The sequence below is a fragment of the Schistocerca nitens genome, chromosome 4 (assembly GCF_023898315.1).
Source record: "Schistocerca nitens isolate TAMUIC-IGC-003100 chromosome 4, iqSchNite1.1, whole genome shotgun sequence".
Lineage (NCBI taxonomy): Eukaryota > Metazoa > Arthropoda > Insecta > Orthoptera > Acrididae > Schistocerca > Schistocerca nitens.
In genome coordinates, this window is record NC_064617.1 from 610843992 (window position 1) to 610868117 (window position 24126).

At 41.3% G+C, this 24126-nt stretch overlaps 1 protein-coding gene across 1 annotated transcript in view; it reads left to right on the plus strand.

Annotated features, from left to right (window-relative positions):
- The first annotated feature begins 1188 nt into the window (after nucleotides 1–1188).
- LOC126253155 (tropomyosin-like) overlaps nucleotides 1189–24126 on the plus strand; it is a 293413-nt gene continuing 270475 nt past the window's right edge. Inside the window, exon 1 of the mRNA XM_049954313.1 lies at nucleotides 1189–1369. The gene's annotated coding sequence lies outside the window, so the exon portion shown is untranslated. The remainder of the gene's footprint in view (nucleotides 1370–24126) is intronic.

Consider the following 24126-nt stretch of genomic DNA (forward strand, 5'->3'; position numbering starts at 1 on the left):
ATTACAATATATGACCATTGTGGTTAAATACTTTATACATAACAGTAAAAATGTCCTCTTGATGCTGTCTGTTCGTAATCAGTTACCAGAAACTACATGCTTTCTGATTGAAAAAGAAATAACATTTTGCATTTTCACTCAATATTTACACATAGAATATAAAATACAGTTGCGGAACGAAGCAAGTCCGCGTCCGCCTCTCATGGAATACCAACAGTAAAAGGAGAGGCGCCAAAAGCCTCATTTGTCTTGAAAACAACAGAATTCTTTTTTATACCATTATGCCCATTGGAATATTTGTAATTTTCGGGTGTAACACACAGGTTATTAAAAGTTTCATTTCATATTCATTCCATAATAAAAGAATTAACGTTTCAATTTGTAATTACTGACGGTGGATCATTGTGAATTTGTTCCGTTTTTCTGTCAGTGTTTGCATGGATTCAGTCTTTTTTGATGATTCTTAAAATTAAGGCTATAAGTACACATATTTACAAAATTTATAAGGAAATAGAGTCACACTTCGTTTTTCATCCATGCAAAAGTAATTTGACTATCACAACTGGTACACAACTTTCTGTTTTGACAGTATTCATTATATTGTCATCGTCTTGTCGATTGATTGCCTTGTCCGTCGTCGCACTTAATTATACATTTATTTTCGTCGCACATACACTGTTTATGATAGACTTGGATTGTAGAGCGGCCACTGGTGATGGCTTCGACAAGGAAGTCCATATCTTTCACTTTCAGGGCTCGAGTATGGCTCTCCGAATTATTTCACATATGAAACAGATAAAATATCTTATATTAGAATAGCTTACAAAACTAATTTTATATACATGTGGGATGGGATATAGGAAGGATCGGATCCTTTGACGTATTTTCGTGTGCTTATTTTCATTCGTATCGTGACCTCTCATTAAAGTTTACATTTCAACAGTGTTCAGAGGTGACCTTGTGACTTGTCTCTGTGTACAATCAGTCATTATAATAATTACGTTAACTTCTCTATCTTAGAGCCTCTCGGAAGGTTTATGATACATACAAAATGTTTTCAGTACTGGGTGTGAATGTTTTTGCTACAGAATGTACCGCACAGCAACTGTGTTGGCGGTTGAACGTTTACATTATTTCGTCACGTGGTGGCTGTCCACCTCCACTGATGCGAGCAATCTTGAAATTCAGTCTGTGCGCGCGCACGTGACCGGAGCTTTCTTGCAGAGCGTTGATTTCGCGCTTGAGGTGCCGTGCGTCGCTTTTGTTCGGCGGATCGTGGCTTTGTGCTTTTTAGATTGCTGGAGGGAGCTTCTGCCACCGAAACTGCCTCACATCACTTCCTGTCGACTATCGAGATACGGATTCACAAGTAAGTGGTAGCTACCACTGCAACTGCATGTGTGGAATGACACTGATTATTACACACTGCACACATCAACGAATTTTTCACACATATGGTGCAGTAGAATACTGCCACTGAAAATCGTCGAACTTTAAAACTTCACTTGCACTGTGGTGAGCGTCTGCGTGAACGGTGTATTAAAAGAAATTCTCGCTTCATAACATCACACGGTGTTTACAAGTTGATTTACATACTAATATTTACAAGAGTTCATTTAAATCGAGAGATAATCTAATTGACCACTTTGAATCAAAACAATTGTTTCTTAATTAGTCTTTTTTTTTTATTTTGCCTACGGTCACAGGTAGGCTATTATAAGTCCTTTTTCTTTGACCAAATCCATTCCAATCTCCTTTACAAATTAATTTCATTCATAGTAATCTTTATCACGCTTGCTTATTCATTTTGTAGGCCCAATACATTTTTTTTTTTTTTAGTGCTCGTCTTATTTAGTGACTTGTGAGGGGAGCTTCATTTATGTCAAAAGCTTTTCTCGTATGTGCTTGTCTTTAAAGAAAGTTCGAGGACAGATTTGAAAATAGCAATTCCGCCTCTGAATTTCGTGTAGAAATACAAACAGTCGAAAAAGAAAAGGCGGGAAAAGCGGGCCTACTCGCGGATCGTCGACAAAATTTAAATTACTCCTCAACCAGGTCGAAAATTTAATTTACATTGCGCATTACAAAAGTAATTTGTGCGTCGCGAACCTACTCATTTTTATATGTAGTGCCTCACTTCCTAAGCACACGTGCATCTTTACAAGTTGATCCTGAGGAGTGGATAGGATCAAGGATCTTAAAGGATTTGCACTTACGAAAGGGATTCAATAATCACAGAGAAAACAATAAATATTGCAGTGCGCACTTAAAATAAAATCTATCACTTCAAGCATTTATATCTAATAAGTATCTTGCTGCAGCTTGCTTACTACTCTTTGCTCATTTCTTAGACTAAGTCAAGTTTATGCATTACGCATTTGGGTATTAATTATCATTTGTACACTCCTGGAAATGGAAAAAAGAACACATTGACACCGGTGTGTCAGACCCACTATACTTGCTCCGGACACTGCGAGAGGGCTGTACAAGCAATTATCACACGCACGGCACAGCGGACACACCAGGAACCGCGGTGTTGGCCGTCGAATGGCGCTAGCTGCGCAGCATTTGTGCACCGCCGCCGTCAGTGTCAGCCAGTTTGCAGTGGCATACGGAGCTCCATCGCAGTCCTTAACACTGGTAGCATGCCGCGACAGCGTGGACATGAACTGTATGTGCAGTTGACGGACTTTGAGTGAGGGCGTATAGTGGGCATGCGGGAGGCCGGGTGGACGTACCGCCGAATTGCTCAACACGTGGGGCGTGAGGTCTCCACAGTACATCGATGTTGTCGCCAGTGGTCGGCGGAAGGTGCACGTGCCCGTCGACCTGGGACCGGACTGCAGCGACGCACGGATGCACGCCAAGACCGTAGGATCCTACGCAGTGCCGTAGGGGACCGCACCGCCACTTCCCAGCAAATTAGGGACACTGTTGCTCCTGGGGTATCGGCGAGGACCATTCGCAACCGTCTCCATGAAGCTGGGCTATGGTCCCGCACACCGTTAGGCCGTCTTCCGCTCACGCCCCAACATCGTGCAGCCCACCTCCAGTGGTGTCGCGACAGGCGTGAATGGAGGGACGAATGGAGACGTGTCGTCTTTAGCGATGAGAGTCGCTTCTGCCTTGGTGCCAATGATGGTCGTATGCGTGTTTGGCGCCGTGCAGGTGAGTGCCACAATCAGGACTGCATACGACCGAGGCACACAGGGCCAACACCCGGCATCATGGTGTGGGGAGCGATCTCCTACACTGGCCGTACACCACTGGTGATCGTCGAGGGGACACTGAATAGTGCACGGTACATCCAAACCGTCATCGAACCCATCGTTCTACCATTCCTAGACCGGCAAGGGAACTTGCTGTTCCAACAGGACAATGCACGTCCGCATGTATCCCGTGCCACCCAACGTGCTCTAGAAGGTGTACGTCAACTACCCTGGCCAGCAAGATCTCCGGATCTGTCCCCCATTGAGCATGTTTTTGACTGGATGAAGCGTCGTCTCACGCGGTCTGCACGTCCAGCACGAACGCTGGTCCAACTGAGGCGCCAGGTGGAAATGGCATGGCAAGCCGTTCCACAGGACTACATCCAGCATCTCTACGATCGTCTCCATGGGAGAATAGCAGCCTGCATTGCTGCGAAAGGTGGATATACACTGTACTAGTGCCGACATTGTGCATGCTCTGTTGCCTGTGTCTATGTGCCTGTGGTTCTGTCAGTGTGATCATGTGATTTATCTGACCCCAGGAATGTGTCAATAAAGTTTCCCCTTTCCAGGGACAATGAATTCACGGTGTTCTTATTTCAATTTCCAGGAGTGTATATATAAGCCTCTCACTAGAATGTTGTTTGCTGCTGTCGTGACCTGTGAAGCTTGGGCGAGATTCTTATTCTGTTTGCTGCTAGCTTGTGAATTTGCAGTATCGCTAATGCTCAATAGTACCGTGAAGTTGCCATAATAAACCATGTTACTCATATGTTCTTTTACTCAGCTTGTTTATAGTCTGGACTCATCTTACTTTGCGTTATATAATAAACTTCCTTTTTATTCCATCACGCTTTTACTTAAGGTTAACGTCAGGCCTTTTTAGAAGAATTGCACTGCGTTATCAATCTGTTCATGCTTAATCCTAGATATCTGTTTACTTCAAAGAGATGTTATTTCATCGCTGGCACAACACTGTGCTGGAACTTACAAGTGAAATCTACCGACTGTTTTGCGCTAACAGGTGGTGCCTTATTTACGTCACATTTGAAAATAGGGAATAGAATCTTCTTTTGTCTGGACGTTTAAGTATTTCCTTTTAAAACAGGTCATTAATTTGTCCTCGATTAAATTTCACTTACTAATACTAAGCACATATAATCATCATTTTCATATTACTATTTAGTGAGAGAAGTGCATTATTTGCTCCTTCCTGCTCATTCTCAAATTACTATTTAGCGAGAGAAGTGCATTATTCGCTCCTTCCTCTTTCCTCATTTGAGTACCTCGGGGCTAATTAATACCTCTCGAGTACATCATTTTTCTTACATACTAACTTATAACTAAAATTGAAAATCGCCTCTAGGACATGTCCTCCTGTTTGCATAAAGATTATTCATGTAAATACTTGTCTACAACTTATTCTGTATTTTATTTTCCAGACGCGTTGTTTTCATACATAAGGTTTCCTTTTAGCACCGGTTAACGTCCGTAGTCAGCTCAGTTCCTTTCTTGTTACTCATTGGTTAATCCTGATCTCCAATACCTTAGAATTTTCTTATAGCTTAAATTAACTTAATTCCTGGCGTTATAAAATTTTCTTAAATCATGATGGTGGAACAATCCTTTGATTTTATTTGTGGCAGGGTCAGATAACAAATAGCTACCAATGTGTGGTTTCCTCATTATCACAAAGGGACCTTCATAAATGTGTTGCCACTTACGATTCTTCTTTAACAACAGGGATGGTTTAAAGTGAGTCCTGACAAATACCTTTTCTCCTTCTTTGAAATCTATAACTCTGTTTACCTTCTTATCAAATGCCTTTTTTCGGAGGTTAGCATACGTTGTCAATGATATGAGAGCTTGCCTGATTTTTGCGTCTAGGTCCAATTCGTTGTCTTGCAACTTTGGAAGGGGATCTATCCATTCATTCCTTTCTTTTGATCTTGACATTAACTCATGTGGAGTGAATCCGGTCGACAGATGAGGAAGGTGGTTTACAATCTGTTCGAAAGGTGTTACGAAGTCTACCCACTTAGATTGCTTATTCGAAATGTACGTCCTTATAAATCTGTTAAATTCTTTGAAGATTCTTTCTGTCGGATTCGATTGCGGTCGAAACAGGGATATCCAAATTGGTTTGATTCCATGGCGAGCAAGAAATGCACGCCACGGGCGTGATGTGAAATTTGAAGCATTATCAGACAAGATTGATTCTGGAACCCCGAATCGTGGGAAATAATCATTTTCAATGCGACGAATTATTGGATTTGCACAAGAAGATTTTACTGCGTACAGTCTTATGTGCTTAGAAAAATTGTCCAGGATGCTACTAAGTATTTGGCGCCTCCCCTACCGGTGGGTAGTGGACCTGCCAAATCAATACTAAGAAGCTGGTTTGGCCTTTCAGCAATTATTGGACTTAGTGGGATTGAAGTGGAAATGTTTAAGGATTTTGCCTTTTGACAGATGATGCAGTTTCTCAATAATTTATGGCTTCTCTGGTGTAGATTCGGTACATAACAGTAAGTCGAGATTTTCCTTTTACATTTTTCTGGTCCGTAGTGACCCCATGAAATGTGAGTGTACCACAGAAGATGTTCAATGAAATTTCGAGGGATGCAAACACACCACCTCTCAGATGACTCAGACGCCTTATGAAATAGCACTTGGTTATGAACTTTATAAAACCTGGACAACTTGTGGGCTGGATTTTCGTGAAGAATTTGTATAACCTTTTTCCATTTTGGATCTGTATTTTGAAGAATCTGAATCTGCCTACATAACTGAAGAAAATACTTTCTGTGAATTGGATCTTTCATTAACAAAACTTTATAATTAGCCATTTGTTCCACCAGTTCGCTGGTTTCTGGTAAGCCCTCAGGTGAGCGAGAAAGTGCATCTGCTATAACATTATCTGTACCTTTTATATATACAATGTCAAAGTCATATTCCTGCAAGAATAAGCACCATCGAGTAAGACGAGGGTATTGCAACTTACATGTAAGGAGGAATGATAAGGCTTGATGGTCTGAATAGACTTTAATTTTTCTTCCATAGATATAATAGTTAAATCGCCTAAAAGCCTATATTACGTCAAGTGCCTCCAACTCCGTAACCGAATAAGACTTCTCACACTCTGATAACACTCGACTCGCAAAGCTAATCACTTGGATTTGCTCGTGTCCATTTACTAATTGAATCTGGAAAAGACAAGCGCCGATACCCACAAAGGAAGCGTCTGCAGTAATACACAATTCCTTATCCATCTGAGGATGATGGAGAATGTTACTGTTAACCAGACTGTCTTTAATTTTCTTAAATCCGTCTTGGCATTCCGGCGTCCAATTCCAATGTGAATTCTTTTGTAAAAGGTTGTGAAGAGCGGGATTGTTCAATACCTGATTGGGAACAAAACGTCTGAAAAATGACGTAAGACCGATAAATCCTCTCAGTTGCCTTTTTGTAACAGGGGTTGGAAAGTTTTTTATAGCAGACAATTTTTCCGGGTCGGGTTTAATTCCTTCAGGGGTGATGATGTGTCCTAAAAATTTAATTTCACTTTTTCCAAACTTGGATTTCTTAAGATTTGCTGTAACACCATACTCTCTGAATCGTTGAAATATCTTTTGCAGAAGGGCCACATGATCTTCCCAATTTTTCGATGCTACAAGAACGTCATCCACATAGACTGTTACCTCATCTGAAAGTTCAGGACCTAGTACATAGTCAAGGGCAGAAATAAAAATTCCGGAACTCACATTTAGTCCAAATGGTACAACTTTGAAATGGTAAGATCTACCTGCAAATATAAACGCAGTCTACTTCCTAGACTCCTGCACAAGTCTTACTTGCCAGTAACTGCTTTTCAAATCAAGGGTGCTCAAATACTTAACTCCATGAAACTTCTTCAGATGCTCTTCAAGAGCCTCTGGTCTCGTTCTTATGGGTACTATAATTTTATTGATTAATCTTGCATCTAGGACTAGCCTTACGCTACCATCTGATTTTAGTACAGACAATAAAGGACTCTAATAATGTGAATGAGATACTTCTATCACATTCCAGCGTAACATTTTCCTGATCTCGCTCTTGACAGCTTCGCATCTCGCATATGGAATGGAATAGCTTGTTCTACAGTAGGTTGAATGGGGCAGGACATCCATTCGATATTCAAAGCCTTTTATTAGTCCAGGTTTCTTAGAAAATACTTGAACGTAATCTGTTAACAAATTGTATAGCTCATTCTTCTGTTGTTTGGATAATTCAATGAACTCACTTGCTTTACCGTATAATTCATTCTGACCGGGAATTAGGTCTTTATACTCATCGTCATTAACACTTTCAAGATCTGTCATGCCTTCTGTCTGACTGTACTGTTGTTTTTTAGTCCATGGCCGTACTGCTGTTTGAAGCACCCCAAAGTTTGTCTTCACCTTACTTCTTAACAAATTTACAGTTACTTGTTGCTGGCTCGCTACTAGAGTAGTGATTCCACACTCGATGTCAATTTTAGCTTTCGTCTGCCTCAAGAATTCCATACTCAGGATACATGGCACTGATAGGTTTTGAACAATAAGAAAAATGCACGTTACTGAAATAGACTCTATCTGGATTTGAAGCTGAGTCTGAAGATTTACACGTTGTGTTAGTGGACCAATTGCTCCCGATACGGTGCAACCTTGAATTGGAAGTGATAAAACTTTGCATACAGAGGATATTTGCTTAAATAAACATAAAGATAAGACATTTATATTAGCTCCTGTATCTACAATGGGTGTTACTGGTATGTTGGCAATTGATACTCTTATGGAAGCTTGAACTTGTTTGTCCCATACGTCATCATTGTCTTTCGTCTCAGTGTCTGCTACTAGATCATCCCGTAAGTTTGTCTCTTTGTCATACCTAATTGCTTTAATTTCGTGTGGACTAAGGGACAGGGTGCCCCCATTCAAACCTGCAGCATCCTCTAGGAGGCTCAAAGGTGCTGCTTTTAATTTTCCGCTCGACGCTTACTTTCCTGCTGATTTATATTTCTTAAAGTTTCTTCCTTCTGGAACTGGTGTTGGTTTTGTGGTACGAACTCCGTTTGAAATGGATCTTGTTGTCCTGACGTATTGGCTTGCGCATAATAAATTTGCGTATTATGCGGGCGTTTAGGCTTCAGACTTCCCAAAGATCCGTTCACTTGTTGCGTGATGTGTATATTTTGTGGCTGAAAGGTATTTTGCTGTGGCTTGTGTTGATTGTAACCGTTACTGAAAGGTGTACATTGGTCTCCACCTTGATTATGCCATTTATTTCTTTTCCACTGACGATTTGAATCGTTAAGACTGATCGTTTTGATAATTACCGTTGATCGGTTGCGTGTTTCCATATTGCTGTAGCTGTGTGTTATAATGTGCATTTTCGTACTGAGGTGGTGACGAATTATGTATTGGATTGTATCTCTGGCCGTTATTGTACTTATTTTTGTATTTGCTGTTGGAGTACATAGTGTGTTTATTTTTGAAACCGTTGTGGGGTTGGTACTGGCTGTCGCTGTGACGCGCTTTCGCTCGGCCACCATTGTTGCCTGCGTATTCTGTATTGTGCTGGCCGCCTGCACTGAAGTGGGCGTTGCCATCAACTCTAGCGTCCTCGTAAATCAGATCTAACGAGTCTAACACAGATAGGAAAGTGTCCATATCGTCCTCAGACACGTTTACTAACTTTTCTCTGATCGCAATCGGTAGCTTAGTTTTTAGAATCATAATAACGTCTTTGGCGGTGATCGGCGAATCCCAGAACTTGATTTTCGCTAAATACTTTTCAAAATATCTTCTCAAACTACCGCGCTTACTGTTAAACACTTCGGCGTTGTAAACCTCTTTTCTCAGGCGCTGCTGCACACCAGAACTCCAGAATTTAGCTAAAAACATCTGTTCAAACTCTTTGTAACTTTTACAAGAGTCGACCATTTCGGTTCCCCATAAGGCAGCATCGCCTACGATAAATCCACTAACGAATTGAATTCGCTGGCGGTCACTCCAGCTACTCGGGAAAATTCCTGAAAAATTTCGGAGGAACACTATAGGATGAATTTCTCTTTTCTGTGGGTGAAAGGTCGGAAAAATACGATGTTTGATCACGCTTTCCTCCTGCATCAAACTAACAAAAGTGGGTGGGTTGGTACTCTGGTTAACTTGTGCTTCTATAGAACTATGAGTTTGAGCGTTATCAAATGGTGAACGGTAATGTACCTGCTGTTGTTCATTACATCGTGGTGAATTATTCCACTCTCCTGACACGGAAGGTGGGGAATTTTCAACTTGACATTTTAGTGTACGAACTTCATCAACTATCTGTTGACGCCATTCAGGTAAATCTTGAGCTAACGTTCGTCTTATCTGGCCTAATTCTGACATTACCGTGTCTCCTGTTTTTCCAGGGGCTGCCAATATTTCAAAGGTCACGTTTTTGACCCTTTCCCTGAGTTCGTTCTTGACCTTGTTTTCTATGAATCCGTTTTTGTTTTTAATCCACTCTTGGTAGTGGTCGGACAATGCTTCAGCATGTGCCTTAACAGTATTCTTTATTTGATCCTCTACATTAAGAGTCTCAATCTGTTTGGAAAGATCATCAACAACATTCTCAATCGTGTCTACTGCGGTTTTAACTCCTTTGACCTCATCAGAGATTGCAGTATAATCTTCTTTTAAGGTCGCAGCTTGTTTTTGATATTCCATCACTTTTGAATTTATTTCTCCCTTGGCTGCTTCGATTTTTTCATCTAACCGTTTTGAAATATCCTCTATTTTTGACTCCTCTTGTGTGTCAATTTCTAGCCTCATGGTCGTGATCTGACTACTGATTTGGCTTTGGACATTTCCCAACAGGGTATTTAAATCAGCTGTTATGTCTGCCTTTAGTTCGGCCTTTACCGAATTTAACCGTGTATTTAGGTCATTTATCTCCGTTTGCAGATCTGTTTTTACCGAATTTATGTCTGTTTTTACTGAATTTATTTCTGTTTTTACTGAATTTATTTCTGTTTTTACTGAATTTATGTCTGCTTTTACTGAGTTGCACAGATTTGTAAGGACCTGATTTTTATTATGCCGTCTTTCGGCCTTCTCTTTTTCTTCACGGGCCTTTTCATCTAATTTTTCCTGCTTTTCACGTTCCTGTCTTTTCGCTTCTCTCTGTCTTTGACTTTCAAACTTGCGTTCCATTATTGTTTCGATCATTGCGGCCAAGTCATTTTTTTCAAAAGCGGGAATAGTTTGCACACTAGGACCGGCTTCTAAAACTTTGGTCGAGGCTGCTTCTGCCTCCGCTCGTGTACCTATCGTGCATGATCGTAATGGATAGTGAGGCCCATTCGCATCACTGCTGTCGTTTGGTTTTGTTTGTGTGCGCTGTTTACCGTCAGCCATGTTCATGAATTATTTGTCATACGTCAAAATGCTACAGATACTGTTTGTCACTGCCGTCAGTCGTTTGTCTGTGACGTAGTGCTATGGCTTACTGGGACCTAAGATGAAATTTTAACTCTGGGTAACAACTGACGTTCATATACGCCAAGAAGACAAGATGGTTCCTACTAATTATAAACAAATGAAATATCACACGTTTTACCAGTTTTGAGCGTAGTTATCCGCCATATCGTAATTTTTTTATGCACTGACAACAATGGTACACTTTCACTGAATTTAACTACATAAGAATGGACTATGGACAAATTGAAATAAAGCTGTTTCAAGGCAAGGAAAGACAGGTTTACGTTCTGATCAACTCGAAAGATGCAACGTCACTACGAAAGCTTGGCTACTGCGTATAAAAATTTGACTTACTATGGCTGTCTTGATGGTGATACGGATGAATACTCGCGTTTTTTGGTAATTTCATCAATCGTTCTTCTGAATTAATTAAAAGGTTTTCCCACTTATCTTTCTCGGTTGAATTGCATCCACATGAAAAAAATGAAACAATTACTAGAACAAGCACTGAAAAATTTTTAAACTCATACATGAAATGATTTTTGATCAAGTCCCTGTTCGGGCGCCAAGTTTAGCGTTGCTCTAGGGGGACGAAAATAAAAAGAATTGTTACTTTTTTTTAATGTCGAAAAAGTAAATATTTTTGGTGGGCCACTGGGCAACAGAATCAGGGATTTATTACGCTATTATAATAACATACGTTGACCATTAAATACCTGAATAAGAGCAGCATATTGATATATATATTTGAGATCGCTCGGAAGAAACATTATCATTTCTGTGCATTGTTTTTTTTTATAGTCACGATGTAGTCATACCCGGAACAACACTAAGGGACCAGAAGATTTATAGACTTTAAAAGAAATGCAACACTACACAATTAAAAAAAAGTTGGTTCAGAAATAATAGGAAAACGATAATGTTCCTTCTGCCTCATGCTGTGTTCGGCCCATCAGCGTGATCGTAAGTTCTGATGATGAAGTAACACAAACAATAATTATCATTCAGTTAAATAAGGAGATGGAATCATCAAGGTTAATTTACGAAAATAAGCACACTTATCTTTAACACACGTTTTCTTTTTAATGCTACATACCTTTTCATATTAAATTACAATATATGACCATTGTGGTTAAATACTTTATACATAACAGTAAAAATGTCCTCTTGATGCTGTCTGTTCGTAATCAGTTACCAGAAACTACATGCTTTCTGATTGAAAAAGAAATAACATTTTGCATTTTCACTCAATATTTACACATAGAATATAAAATACAGTTGTGGAACGCAGAAAGTCCGCGTCCGCCTCTCATGGAATACCAACAGTAAAAGGAGAGGCGCCAAAAGCCTCATTTGTCTTGAAAACAACAGAATTCTTTTTTATACCATTAATCGATACATGTACATAGAGATTTACTGGCACAGCGCAAGAACGGCAAAGATAAAGAATAATAGATTCTGTCGCTGCTATGCGATGGTTCATTTCTTTTACTTTACAATTGTTCGATAACTTTAGGCCATCAGGCGTTTACTATTGAGCGTATATTAGTGTTTGTGAGGCGAAAATTACTAATATTACAAGTACCTGTTTCCCTCTTTATTACATTCCAAATCGTTCTGATTTTATTGTTTGAACAGTTAATTTCAGATTGTATGCACATACTTTTAGATTTTTTAATGACTTTAGTTAAGATTTTGCAGTATGTCCTATAATATTTCATCTGGAGGGGATTATTGGATTGTCTGGATATTATATACAGTTCTCTTTTTCTCTGGCATGATATTTTTATGCCCTTGGTGAGCCATGGTTTTTTGCTTGATTGCCTGTTCTGTAGTCTACAGACCTTTTATGGAAAGACATTTTCAAATATACCTGATAATTCATCAGTAAATAAATTATATTTTGTATTAACATCATTTGCAAGGTAAACATACCTCCAATCAGTCTCCCGAATGCATAATTTGAATTTTTTGATATTTTCTTCATTCGTGTTTCTAATGGTTTTCCACAGTGCACTAGCTTCATTCTGATTTGTATTAAAGTTGTCAATTGTGAGTATTTACCCATCATGATCAGAGAAACCATTTATGGCTTTTTCAACTTTGATGTGATTAGTTTTACTCATATCTACAAAGATATTATCTATTAGAGTGCTGGAAGTGGCAGTAGTTCTTGTGGGAAAACTGACAGTGGAGACAAGGTTGTAGGTATGCATTAAATTTGCAAACTCTGTCTTAGAAGATGAGCTTTCTAGGAAATCTATATTAAAATCTCCAGTCACTATAATGTACCTATTTTTTCTTGTCAGATACAATAGCACAGAATCTAATTGTTTCATGAATACTTTAAAATTACCAGATGGAGCCCTGTATACTGCTACGATTACCAGTTTCTTGTTAGCTTCTACTATTTCTGTGACACATGCCTCAAAGTCTTTCTCTACACAATATTTCTCTACATCTATTGTATTAAAGGACAGGCTGTTTTTCACATAAATAACTGCCCCTCCTTTGCACATATGCTTTCTACAAAATGACGTAGCTAAAACATAGTTTGGTATATTGAGCATTTCGATGCCAAAAGTGACATGGTGTTCTGTCAGACAGAGAATATGAACACAATTTGCACCTGTTGGTTCATCAATATTTACAATAAATTGGTCTAACTTACAGAGCAGGCTTTGAATATTTTGGTGAAAAATTATGAGCTTATTTTTAATTACACGATTGGTTGTCGTGCTACCACTGTTGGGACTGAGTTTTATTTCTTTTGACATACCAGTATTACAGGAACAGTTTTCTGTAGGGAAGAGGGAGCTGTTGTGCTGGTAACACCCACATTTGTTGTTATTAACTACATTACTTACATTCTGATTGGAACCTTCCCCCTTCTGCCCCAGTACCATAAAAAATCCCAATTCGCAGCTGAGGACTTTCTTGATCTCAGGCACATCCAATGTGGAGCAGCTGCAGTCACTACTGTGCTCATTTTTGCCATAGAGGGTGGATCTCCTGTTGGTGAGGTTTCTACACTGTCAGCTTGTACACTTGATCCTGTGGGGGTTGGTGTTGCTGTTTCTGCTATTGATGACTGTTCTTCCTCCTTAAATGCTGCTGCTTCACAATTTGGCAGTGGACTAACGTTTCCCACTTGAGTTGTACCTGCTGGTGCTGTCTTGCTTTTGTATAAAAGACCTGTTTGTGTTGATTCACATACAGGTGCTGCTGCATATGAAGTCTTCCCTTCAGCTGTTCCATTAGGTTTGAAGGAGTATTTTGACGACACTGTCTGTATTTCTTTCAATGGCACAGTTTCAATGGGCACAGGTGCTTTTAGAATGATTGGAGGAGTGGTGTTTTCAAATAGTTTGAATGTTTCTGCTAATAGTGCTTTAGTGAGTACACGCTTTCCTAGCCGGTTCCTGTGCATTCCATGTCGAGTAAAATGGTTTCTCTCTTCGGAATTACTGTCCAAAAACTTCACGTCCTTGAATGCTTTGCATACGTTTTGAAACGTTCTGTTTGTGAATTTGATTTCATTATTTACACATGAACTGTTTATTATGTCATGTCTATGTGGGATGCTAACGACGATTGCTTTTCTTGGCGAGATTCTTTCCAGTGCATTTCGCAATGCTGTGATTGCATTTTTCGACTCATTTTTATAAACATCGTTAGCTCCAGCAATAATTACACAAACATCGTTTGGTTGAGGGCTTAAATCTTTAATTATTTGCTGGAAAGGAGCCCCGGGTTTTACTGTGGCAGTAACGGAAAATTTAGATTGCATATTCGTAAGAATAGTGGCTAAATCTCGTCCATGACAGTCTGCAAAGATACAAACTTTTGGTTTTGTCTCGTCTTCTCTCAATAATTTCATTTGTCGGTGCTTCTCTTGTGCAATGGGCGCAAACGAGTTTTTCGTAACTATAGCAGATATTGGAGCACTTTGAATTTCAGTAACGGTTTCTTTTCGAGTATTGTAGTTTTCACTTTGTACGTTTTTCACACAAGGATTAAAATCGACATTCAAAGAATTAATTAACGATTCGATGTCATTCATATATTTTTTAGCTATTGCGAGTTCTTCTTTCAGCACATCAGAGATGAGTTCTTCGGTACCAGCATTATACATCTTGACTGCACTTTTTCGACCACTGCAATGAACAAAGTCACATACACAATTCGGTTTTATCACTTTTCTGTTCTTCATACACGATAGATGGATCCATATATGTGAGAAAGAGCACAAACGGATACCGCTATGAACACTGTTTTGGCAGACTATGCACTTTAAACTAAATGTAATACGATTTTCTACGGCGCGGTTTACTACTGCTTGCATACTCGACGCCATCTTGGAAATATGTCTCTATCAACATACCAACGCTTTTGTTTGCTAAGTTACATCATCTTTGTTGTTATGTTTTGCTAGACAATGTGTCTAATGTCCAAATAATTTGATTTCATGCAAGCTGCATTGTCAATTTGTTAATTGGATACCAGTTTTTGAATTAGGTGCGTAGATGAACAAAATTTTCTACTCTGGTGTAGCTCACTCCCTGAAAGCAACAACACATTCTCAGAATCTGATCTGCATAGTGTTGGTACTTTCCAGTTCTGGTACATTCCTTGCTCATCTCTCATTCTGACTCTACGTTTCTGGGCTTTCTGATTTTAGATAGCCTTTTTCTGTTAGTTGTTTCTTATAGTCCTGTCTTAAGTATAGTGTATACGTAACTACACTCCTGGAAATGGAAAAAAGAACACATTGACACCGGTGTGTCAGACCCACCATACTTGCTCCGGACACTGCGAGAGGGCTGTACAAGCAATGATCACACGCACGGCACAGCGGACACACCAGGAACCGCGGTGTTGGCCGTCGAATGGCGCTAGCTGCGCAGCATTTGTTCAAATGGCTCTGAGCACTATGGGACTTAACATCTTAGGTCATCAGTCCCCTAGAACTTAGCATTTGTTCACCGCCGCCGTCAGTGTCAGCCAGTTTGCCATGGCATACGGAGCTCCATCGCAGTCTTTAACACTGGTAGCATGCCGCGACAACGTGGACGTGAACCGTATGTGCAGTTGACGGACTTTGAGCGAGGGCGTATAGTGGGCATGCGGGAGGCCGGGTGGACGTACCGCCGAATTGCTCAACACGTGGGGCGTGAGGTCTCCACAGTACATCGATGTTGTCGCCAGTGGTCGGCGGAAGGTGCACGTGCCCGTCGACCTGGGACCGGACCGCAGCGACGCACGGATGCACGCCAAGACCGTAGGATCCTACGCAGTGCCGTAGGGGACCGCACCGCCACTTCCCAGCAAATTAGGGACACTGTTGCTCCTGGGGTATCGGCGAGGACCATTCGCAACCGTCTCCATGAAGCTGGGCTACGGTCCCGCACGCCGTTAGGCCGTCTTCCGCTCACGCCCCAACATCGTGCAGCCCACCTCCAGTGGTGTCGCGACAGGCGTGAATGGAGGGACGAATGGAGTCGTGTCGTCTTCAGCGATGAGAGTCGCTTCTACCTTGGTGCCAATGATGGTCGTATGCGTGTTTGGCGCCGTGCAGGTGAGCGCCACAGTCAGGACTGCATTCGACCGAGGCACACAGGGCCAACACCCGGCATCATGGTGTGGGGAGCGATCTCCTACACTGGCCGTACACCACTGGTGATCGTCGAGGGGACACTGAATAGTGCACGGTACATCCAAACCGTCATCGAACCCATCGTTCTACCATTCCTAGACCGGCAAGGGAACTTGCTGTTCCAACAGGACAATGCACGTCCGCATGTATCCCGTGCCACCCAACGTGCTCTAGAAGGTGTAAGTCAACTACCCTGGCCAGCAAGATCTCCGGATCTGTCCCCCATTGAGCATCTTTGGGACTGGATGAAGCGTCGTCTCACGCGGTCTGCATGTCCAGCACGAACGCTGGTCCAACTGAGGCGCCAGGTGGAAATGGCATGGCAAGCCGTTCCACAGGACTACATCCAGCATCTCTACGATCGTCTCCATGGGAGAATAGCAGCCTGCATTGCTGCGAAAGGTGGATATACACTGTACTAGTGCCGACATTGTGCATGCTCTGTTGCCTGTGTCTATGTGCCTGTGGTTCTGTCAGTGTGATCATGTGATGTATCTGACCCCAGGAATGTGTCAATAAAGTTTCCCCTTCCTGGGACAATGAATTCACGGTGTTCTTATTTCAATTTCCAGGAGTGTATATCAATAACTGTTACTGTATTGTAAATTGAACGCTTTTGCAATAGTGAAAATAGTTGTGTGGTATGTCTGCCACAAAACTGTTTCTTAGTTCATTTAAATAGTAAACTTATCGGGGACCAATGGTGGCCAGCTATCATATACTACTGTGATACAGCACACTGTAAATATTTCACTAAAATTTTGCCATTTCACTTTGAATGCAAGCCAGAATCACACTAAAATTTAACCATTTCTCTCTGAAGGAGGGCAACAGACTTGCCGCAGTGGATACACTGGTTCCTGTCAGATCATGAAGTTAAGCGCTGTCCTGCATGGCCGGCACTTGGATGGGTGACCATGCAGGCTGCCATGCACTGATGCCATTTTTCAGGGTGCACTCAGCCTCATGATGCCAACTGAGGAGCTACTCGACCCAATAGTAGTGGCTCTGGTCAAAGAAAACCATCATAACGACCGGGAGAGCGATGTGCTGACCACACACCCCTCCTATCCGCATCCTCAGCTGAGGATGTCACGGTGGTCGAATGGTCCCGATGTGGCCTGAAGACAGAGTGCTTTCTCTCCGAATGGGTGCTGATATGCAAATAATGTGGGTGGGAACATGTTTTATAGCACTCTCTCCGTGATAACTAGAAAACAATTATTCAAATGATGCTCTGCCATGCTACGAGCAACTCAGGAAGTGACATAGCTGTGCATACTCTATTGTGACATCATCCTGTCTGGCACTATGAGTGCTATGTTGCTCACAGCACCAGTTCAGATTTTTCTTCAAAACTGCATGTAGTGCATTGTGCATGCACAGAGTATGACTCTTTTTATAAAGAACTGCTGTTGTTACAGCACTGTGGGTGAGTGGCATAAGGAAAGAGATTGGTAATTAGCAGACTAGGATTTGATTCCCATTGATACCAACAGTTTTTCATTTTGTTTTATCCCTCACAATGTTAAACTGTTAATTATAAAATTTAAAATTTTATTCAGTAGGCCTTTGGAGAAGAAAGTGAGATTTAAAGACTTAGGTAGATGCATTTAAAATGTAAATTCAACAAGTGATGGGCTTGGGATGAGGCTCACTGATTTGGCTTATGTAAAACTGAAATTTTGAAATACTTGATAAATATTTTGATCAGCTTTTTAATAGTCCAGAACCAATCCATAAGCTCGAATATTCAGACACTCATGAAAATCTTGAAGAAGATTTACCTCCAATTATCAAAGAAATTGAGGAAGTTATTAAAACCTTGTAAAGACTCTGTTGTAGCACAACTTTTGAAATGATGCCTACCAAAATTAAAAAAAAAAAAAAAGAAAAAAAAAAAAGAACATTAGCTAAAATTAACCTCTGAGAGAACTTGGAAAACAGTAATACATCCAGGAGAGTGGAAGGTGGCTGTGATACATCTGCCGGATAAGAGGTTAACAAGATGTTAACAACAGCAGAGGAATTTCCTTGCAAGCAGTTGTATATAACATATTTTCAAAGATTATTCTAAACAGAGCGGAAACATCACTGGATAGTAATTTAGGTGAATATCAAGGTGATTTTAGGAAGGGCAGGTCACATTCTGAATAAATATTTAATCTGAAGTCAATCATTCGCCACAGATTATGCAAGGATCAGTATTTTACTTTAAAATTGCATGTAGCATACTGTGCAACGGTACAGTATGAGATAATTTTAAAGTGCCATTGTCATGATTCCATGGGGAGTGAATGGTTTAAAGTATAGAGTGGTAGTTTGTGGACCCAAGTACGATTCCTGCAGGTACCATCTCATAATTGTCATTTTATTTTATCCCTTGTCATATTTAACTATTAACTATAAAATTTAAATTTATTTAAACAGTTCAATTTATATATGTAAAATTAATATATTCAATTTGGTTACAACTATTACCATTGTAAGTCCAAAGGCTATAGGCCTCACATTGTAGCTCACTGGTATAATTTTGCATGAGCCACAACTGGTGGAGATATCTGCAACAGTAAATGGGCTGTAATATTTATTACAGATTATGCTCCTGTTTCAAAGGTTAATGTAAATTTTAATTGATCCAGATATAAGGGAGAATTTAGTTGTATACTGTTAGACAGAATGTGGAGATATTATAATTTTCTACATGTATAGATTTTCAGTTGGAAATGGAAAATCATTGAACTGGTGACAACAAAAAGTCTTTGTGTATGGTGTATAAATGGGAGTACCAATGAACTTGTTTCAGTTCAGACACAGAAAAATTATGATTGAGCACCCCATCAACAGTGAGGTCATTCAGGATCAATTAAATTTATGAAATACAAACTACAACACCATAGCTCAGTTACAGCACACTGTACAATGGGTGTACCTGTTTGTGGTAAGCTATTATAAATCATAGCTTTAAAGATGTAAATGTCAACAACTGGTGACTGAAGTAAATTACATTTTGGGTAGGTAATTTGTAAGAGTTTCAGTGAGGAGGGGCTTGTCATGCTCTGTAAAGATTGATTTGGGTTTGCACAAGGCTGGAATATACAGAATACGATACCAATGTGGCAAAGCCACACACACAGTACATGACACGAGTGGAACATGATCACCACACTCATCTTTTACATCCCAGTGAGTCAGCCATAGCCAAATATTATATCTCCACAGGACATGCTATGGATTATTCTGTGTCAGAATTCTTGGCCACAAGGAAAGTCTTCTGGGATTAAATTATTTAGGAATCTCACAAAATATATTTGGTGGAACTTCTTACTAATCAGGATGGCAGCTTTCAATTGGATAAGTTGTGTTACTTGATGATGTCTGTTGTATCTTCAGAAATAAAACATTTTACAGCTAATGACATGTCTACCAACAATTAATTTTATTATGTTGACATTTGGATTTTAACACTGTGCGCTCACAATTCGATAAGTACACGCATGCAATATCACAATTACTCATGTACCTATGCTCCTCAGATGGAACAATATTCCTCAGAGGGTGTTAAACTATACAATTTTTGATACAAACTTAGTGAAGCAATCTGTCAATCCCCAGAGTTAACAACTCACCTGAAGGTGGGTGAATGTTTGTCAGTTGAAATATCATGACAAGATGTTGACATCATCCAGTTGCAAACCTAAAACCACATGGAATATAATCAATAATCTCTAGAAAATCTTCAAAGCCAAAAACTTAAGTTGTCTGAATACTTCATGTGACATTCCATATACATAATCCCAAATGGTGAATAATATGATTACTCATACTGTGCTGTCAAAGTTTCTTTTCCGAATTTCACATTTGAAAAACATTATGTTTCATGTACAATGCAAGTAATGTGTCCAGCATTGTACAGGAACTGTATAGGATGGCATCACACTCTTGCTAATTACTCGATCGTGTAGCAGGTGAAATATAAATTTTAACTATGAACAGTCTAGACAAGTTAGGAAGAGCGTTGGAAAGAAAACTAACAACTATGTCACACCACTTAGCAGTTCAAACTGTTGTGTGTATAGCATCTGCTCAGAGAGCTGTGAACAACGTCAAATTGTGATTCTTCAATTTCTCCAGGCATATTTTATGATGAAATAAATCTTGGGTGAACAACCTAATATGAGTGTGTATATGACACTATTCACACTCATACCAGGCTGTTCACCCGAGATTTGAACATCAAATTGAAACTTTGCAAAATATGGATAGTACATCAGCTGATTAATTCAAGTACTGTTGCTTGATGTTAGTATTGCAGCTGGCAACAGCAGTCTTTACACGACAGAGAGGGTACTCCTGAAATTACCTTTTATTGGATGAATCATGGCTGCGAGGTATAAAGAGAAACACACACACAGATATGTATATATATTTATTGTTTGTTCCCATTTTATTTCAGACTGACATTGGCAAGTGTAAACTTTCCCATCATATTAACTGATGATCTTCATTTCAGGTCTATGGCCAAATCATACAATCATCTTGACACTATGATTCTGTGATCCATCTGCAGCTCCAACAATAATATAATTGGACATTGTCATAGTTAGGGACATATTTGTATTCGTTATTTTCATAAATTAAGTTGGCGCATAAGTTTGTAGCATTTCCCCCTGAGTTTAATAAACACAACTAATACACATAATAGAGTCTTTAGTCATAAATACTATATTGTCCTTAATTATTTACTGCAGTCTGCTTATGCTGGGATAACTTTTCAATTTTGCACCTATGGAAATAACATAGTTTTGAGGCAAAGAACTCTTCAAGCCATATTCAGAGTACAGAAGAAGTTCATTGAAAGTTTTGAAAGTCTCTTTGGGTTTGTTGCCAGATCCTAAAAACTCAACTCAATTCAATGTTTTAGTGATCCAATGGTTTGTCATCTCCAGGAGAACACTGCTGCTGCTGCTAAGTCACTCTGAGAGTTCAGCAGGACTCAAAAGCAGCAGCAGCAGCAGCAGGTGTAGTGTTCTCCAGAAGGTGGTGAAGAGTTGGATCACTGAAATATTGAATGGAGTTTGTTTTACAATCTTGCAACAAATGAAAATAGACTTTCAAGACTTATTATGCTGGGAAAGCCTATGAAGTCACATAATTGAAGGCTGTTCAATAGAGAGCAGAAAAGGGGAAAATTGGAGGGTGCAAGACAGGGGGAATAAGGAGGGTGCAAAATGACTTCCCAATGCAACTCCTGTATAGTGTCTTTTGTCAGTCTAGCAGAATGTGGGCAGGTGCTGTCTTGGAGTAGCATCACTTAAAGCAGTCTCATGTAGTGGACCCTCTCGATATTACGCGTGGCTGATCAGTCCTACGCAATCATTTGTCACCGCAGGCGTGCCATGCCTCAGCAGCTCAGCAGTCCACCAGGAGCTCCTTCCTGGTGGCCTACAGGAGGTACTGCCTGCAACCTCCCAGCAGGAGCCGACCTCACCCATGCAGCAGCCCGAGCGGTCTGAGGCAACAATGTAGTCAGCTACATCCCCCGCCCTCTCCGCACCAACTCGTCTCCGAGCTTACCCACTATGCTGGTTCCATGCAACCTATGGTAATGCTGCTCACAACAGTCGCGCACCCTGTGCATACCCAAGTGAGTCTGGTGGGCATGTTTAGGTGCCATGTCCTGCCATGGTGCCTACCTTCTGATGCCACACCACTTGCTCCAGCGGCACAAAGCCACTATGTCATGGACCTGCCATCAAGCACACGCTTTCTTGTTGACACCGGCGCCAATGTTAGTGTTATCCTGGACAAGTTAGTGGGCAACATGCTTTCTCCTGCTAACCTCGCTTTGATAGCCACAAATCACTTTCATGTCATGGTCGTTGGCTCCATCAAGATGTCGCTTCACCTATCACCAGTCGCGATCTTTCCTTGGACCTTGCATGTCACCGTTGTGGATGAACCTGTGATCGGGTTGGATTTTCTACACCATTATGAACTTTCACCAGACCTGCAAGCCGAAATGCTCTGCCATGCATCTAGTTCTACTGTTCTGTGCTCAAACAAGTTCTGCACGACTCTGCTCACCACCTCCTTGGCTATGCTTTGCACTTGTGCATCTCTGCTCGAAGGTATTACTGCACTTCTCTCTGACTTGGCGGACATCTGCATGCAGATCGATGGGCTCCACACACATAACAAGGAGTTACACACATGCATTGCTGCCACCTCTGCTGAATTGGTTCACGCATGGAGTAATATTCGCAGTCTGTCTGCAGAGACATTTCTTTCGGAACCATCCCCCACTTCTACTGCATCTTCATTCTGCATTGCTCGTGGGTCAAGCTTACCTCCCCCTACTGCCTGTTCCATGCCATTGCAGTTGAATCTACAGAATGCACATGTTCCTGCACCCTGGGATCCCTCACATCGCATGGCTGCTGTGCCATGCCCTCTGTCGTTGTCTGCCTCCATCGCCCCATCCGCGTCACTCCGGCCCAGCACGGATGCACATGTTCTCGCTTCGTGGGATCCCTTGCATTGGGTTGCTGCCATGCCGTGCCCTCAGGCATCATCTGCCACCAACGCACCACCCACGCCATTTCGGCCTGGCAAGGACAGTGAACGGCTGTGCCCCCCCCCCTCCACACCCCCCACCCGCCACCCCCTGCCTGCCTCCCTTCACGGGTTTCGGCAATCAGCAATGGCACTCCTTACAAAATACACACCATGGATGGCTCACCCATATGTCATAAAGCATGACATCTTAACACTTGCATATTGCTATGAGCGAAATTTCATCTTGACGCAATTTGTATTTCTCTCATGGCCAGTGGTGTGGTTATAGAGTGACGACAAATCCCAACTCTGTTTGACATCATTTACATTCCTTGGCCATACAGTCTTGGCCGACGGCCTTCAACCAACAGATTCTTGTATCAAAACCATTCTAGCATTGCCTCTTGCTGAGGATTACGTGCAACTCCGGCACTTTCTGGCCATGTTAAACTTTTATCGATGCCATATCCCCCGGGCTGCCTCTGTGCAGTTGTCCCTTGCAGACGCCCTCTCCGGTAAAAATACCAAGGCAAAGTGAAAGTTGGATTGTACTCAGCCCATGCTCGATGCTTTCGACAATTTGAAATCGGCCATCGTGAGAGCAGTCACTCTCACATATCCCAACCCCGAGGCCCGTATTTCAATCACTACCGACGCTAGCGATTCAACTGTGGGCACTTTCTTACAACAGCACACTGCGGACTCCACGCAACCACTCCGTTTCTTTCTGAAAAAAACTAAGCAGGAGTCAGTGTAAATGGCCAGCCTTTAACCATGAGCATTTTGCGGTCTATGAGGCAGTCGAGCACTTCAGGAGCAATGTGGAGGGGCGTCCTTTCACTGTCTACTCAGACCATAAACACCTCGTTGATGCAATATGCGACCCAGCAAAAGATCTACCGCTGCACCGCTTCTGACACATGGACTTCATTTGCCAACATTCTTCAGATGCTTGCTACATCTGCAGTGCAGAAAATGTTGCAGCTGTCTATCTATCTCATATATGGGTGATCTCCACATCCTTGAACTTAGATGAACTGGCACGTCTTCAGACTGAAGACACAGACACCCAGCAACTGGTTTTGGACAATGAGTCTTCGCTCGCCATCAAACCTCTTACCCTCCATGGGTCGTCGGCCCCTGTCTTCTGTGACGTTTCTACTGGCTCCCCCCACCCCTTGATGCCATCCACCCTTCGATGCGGGATCTGTGAAGCTTT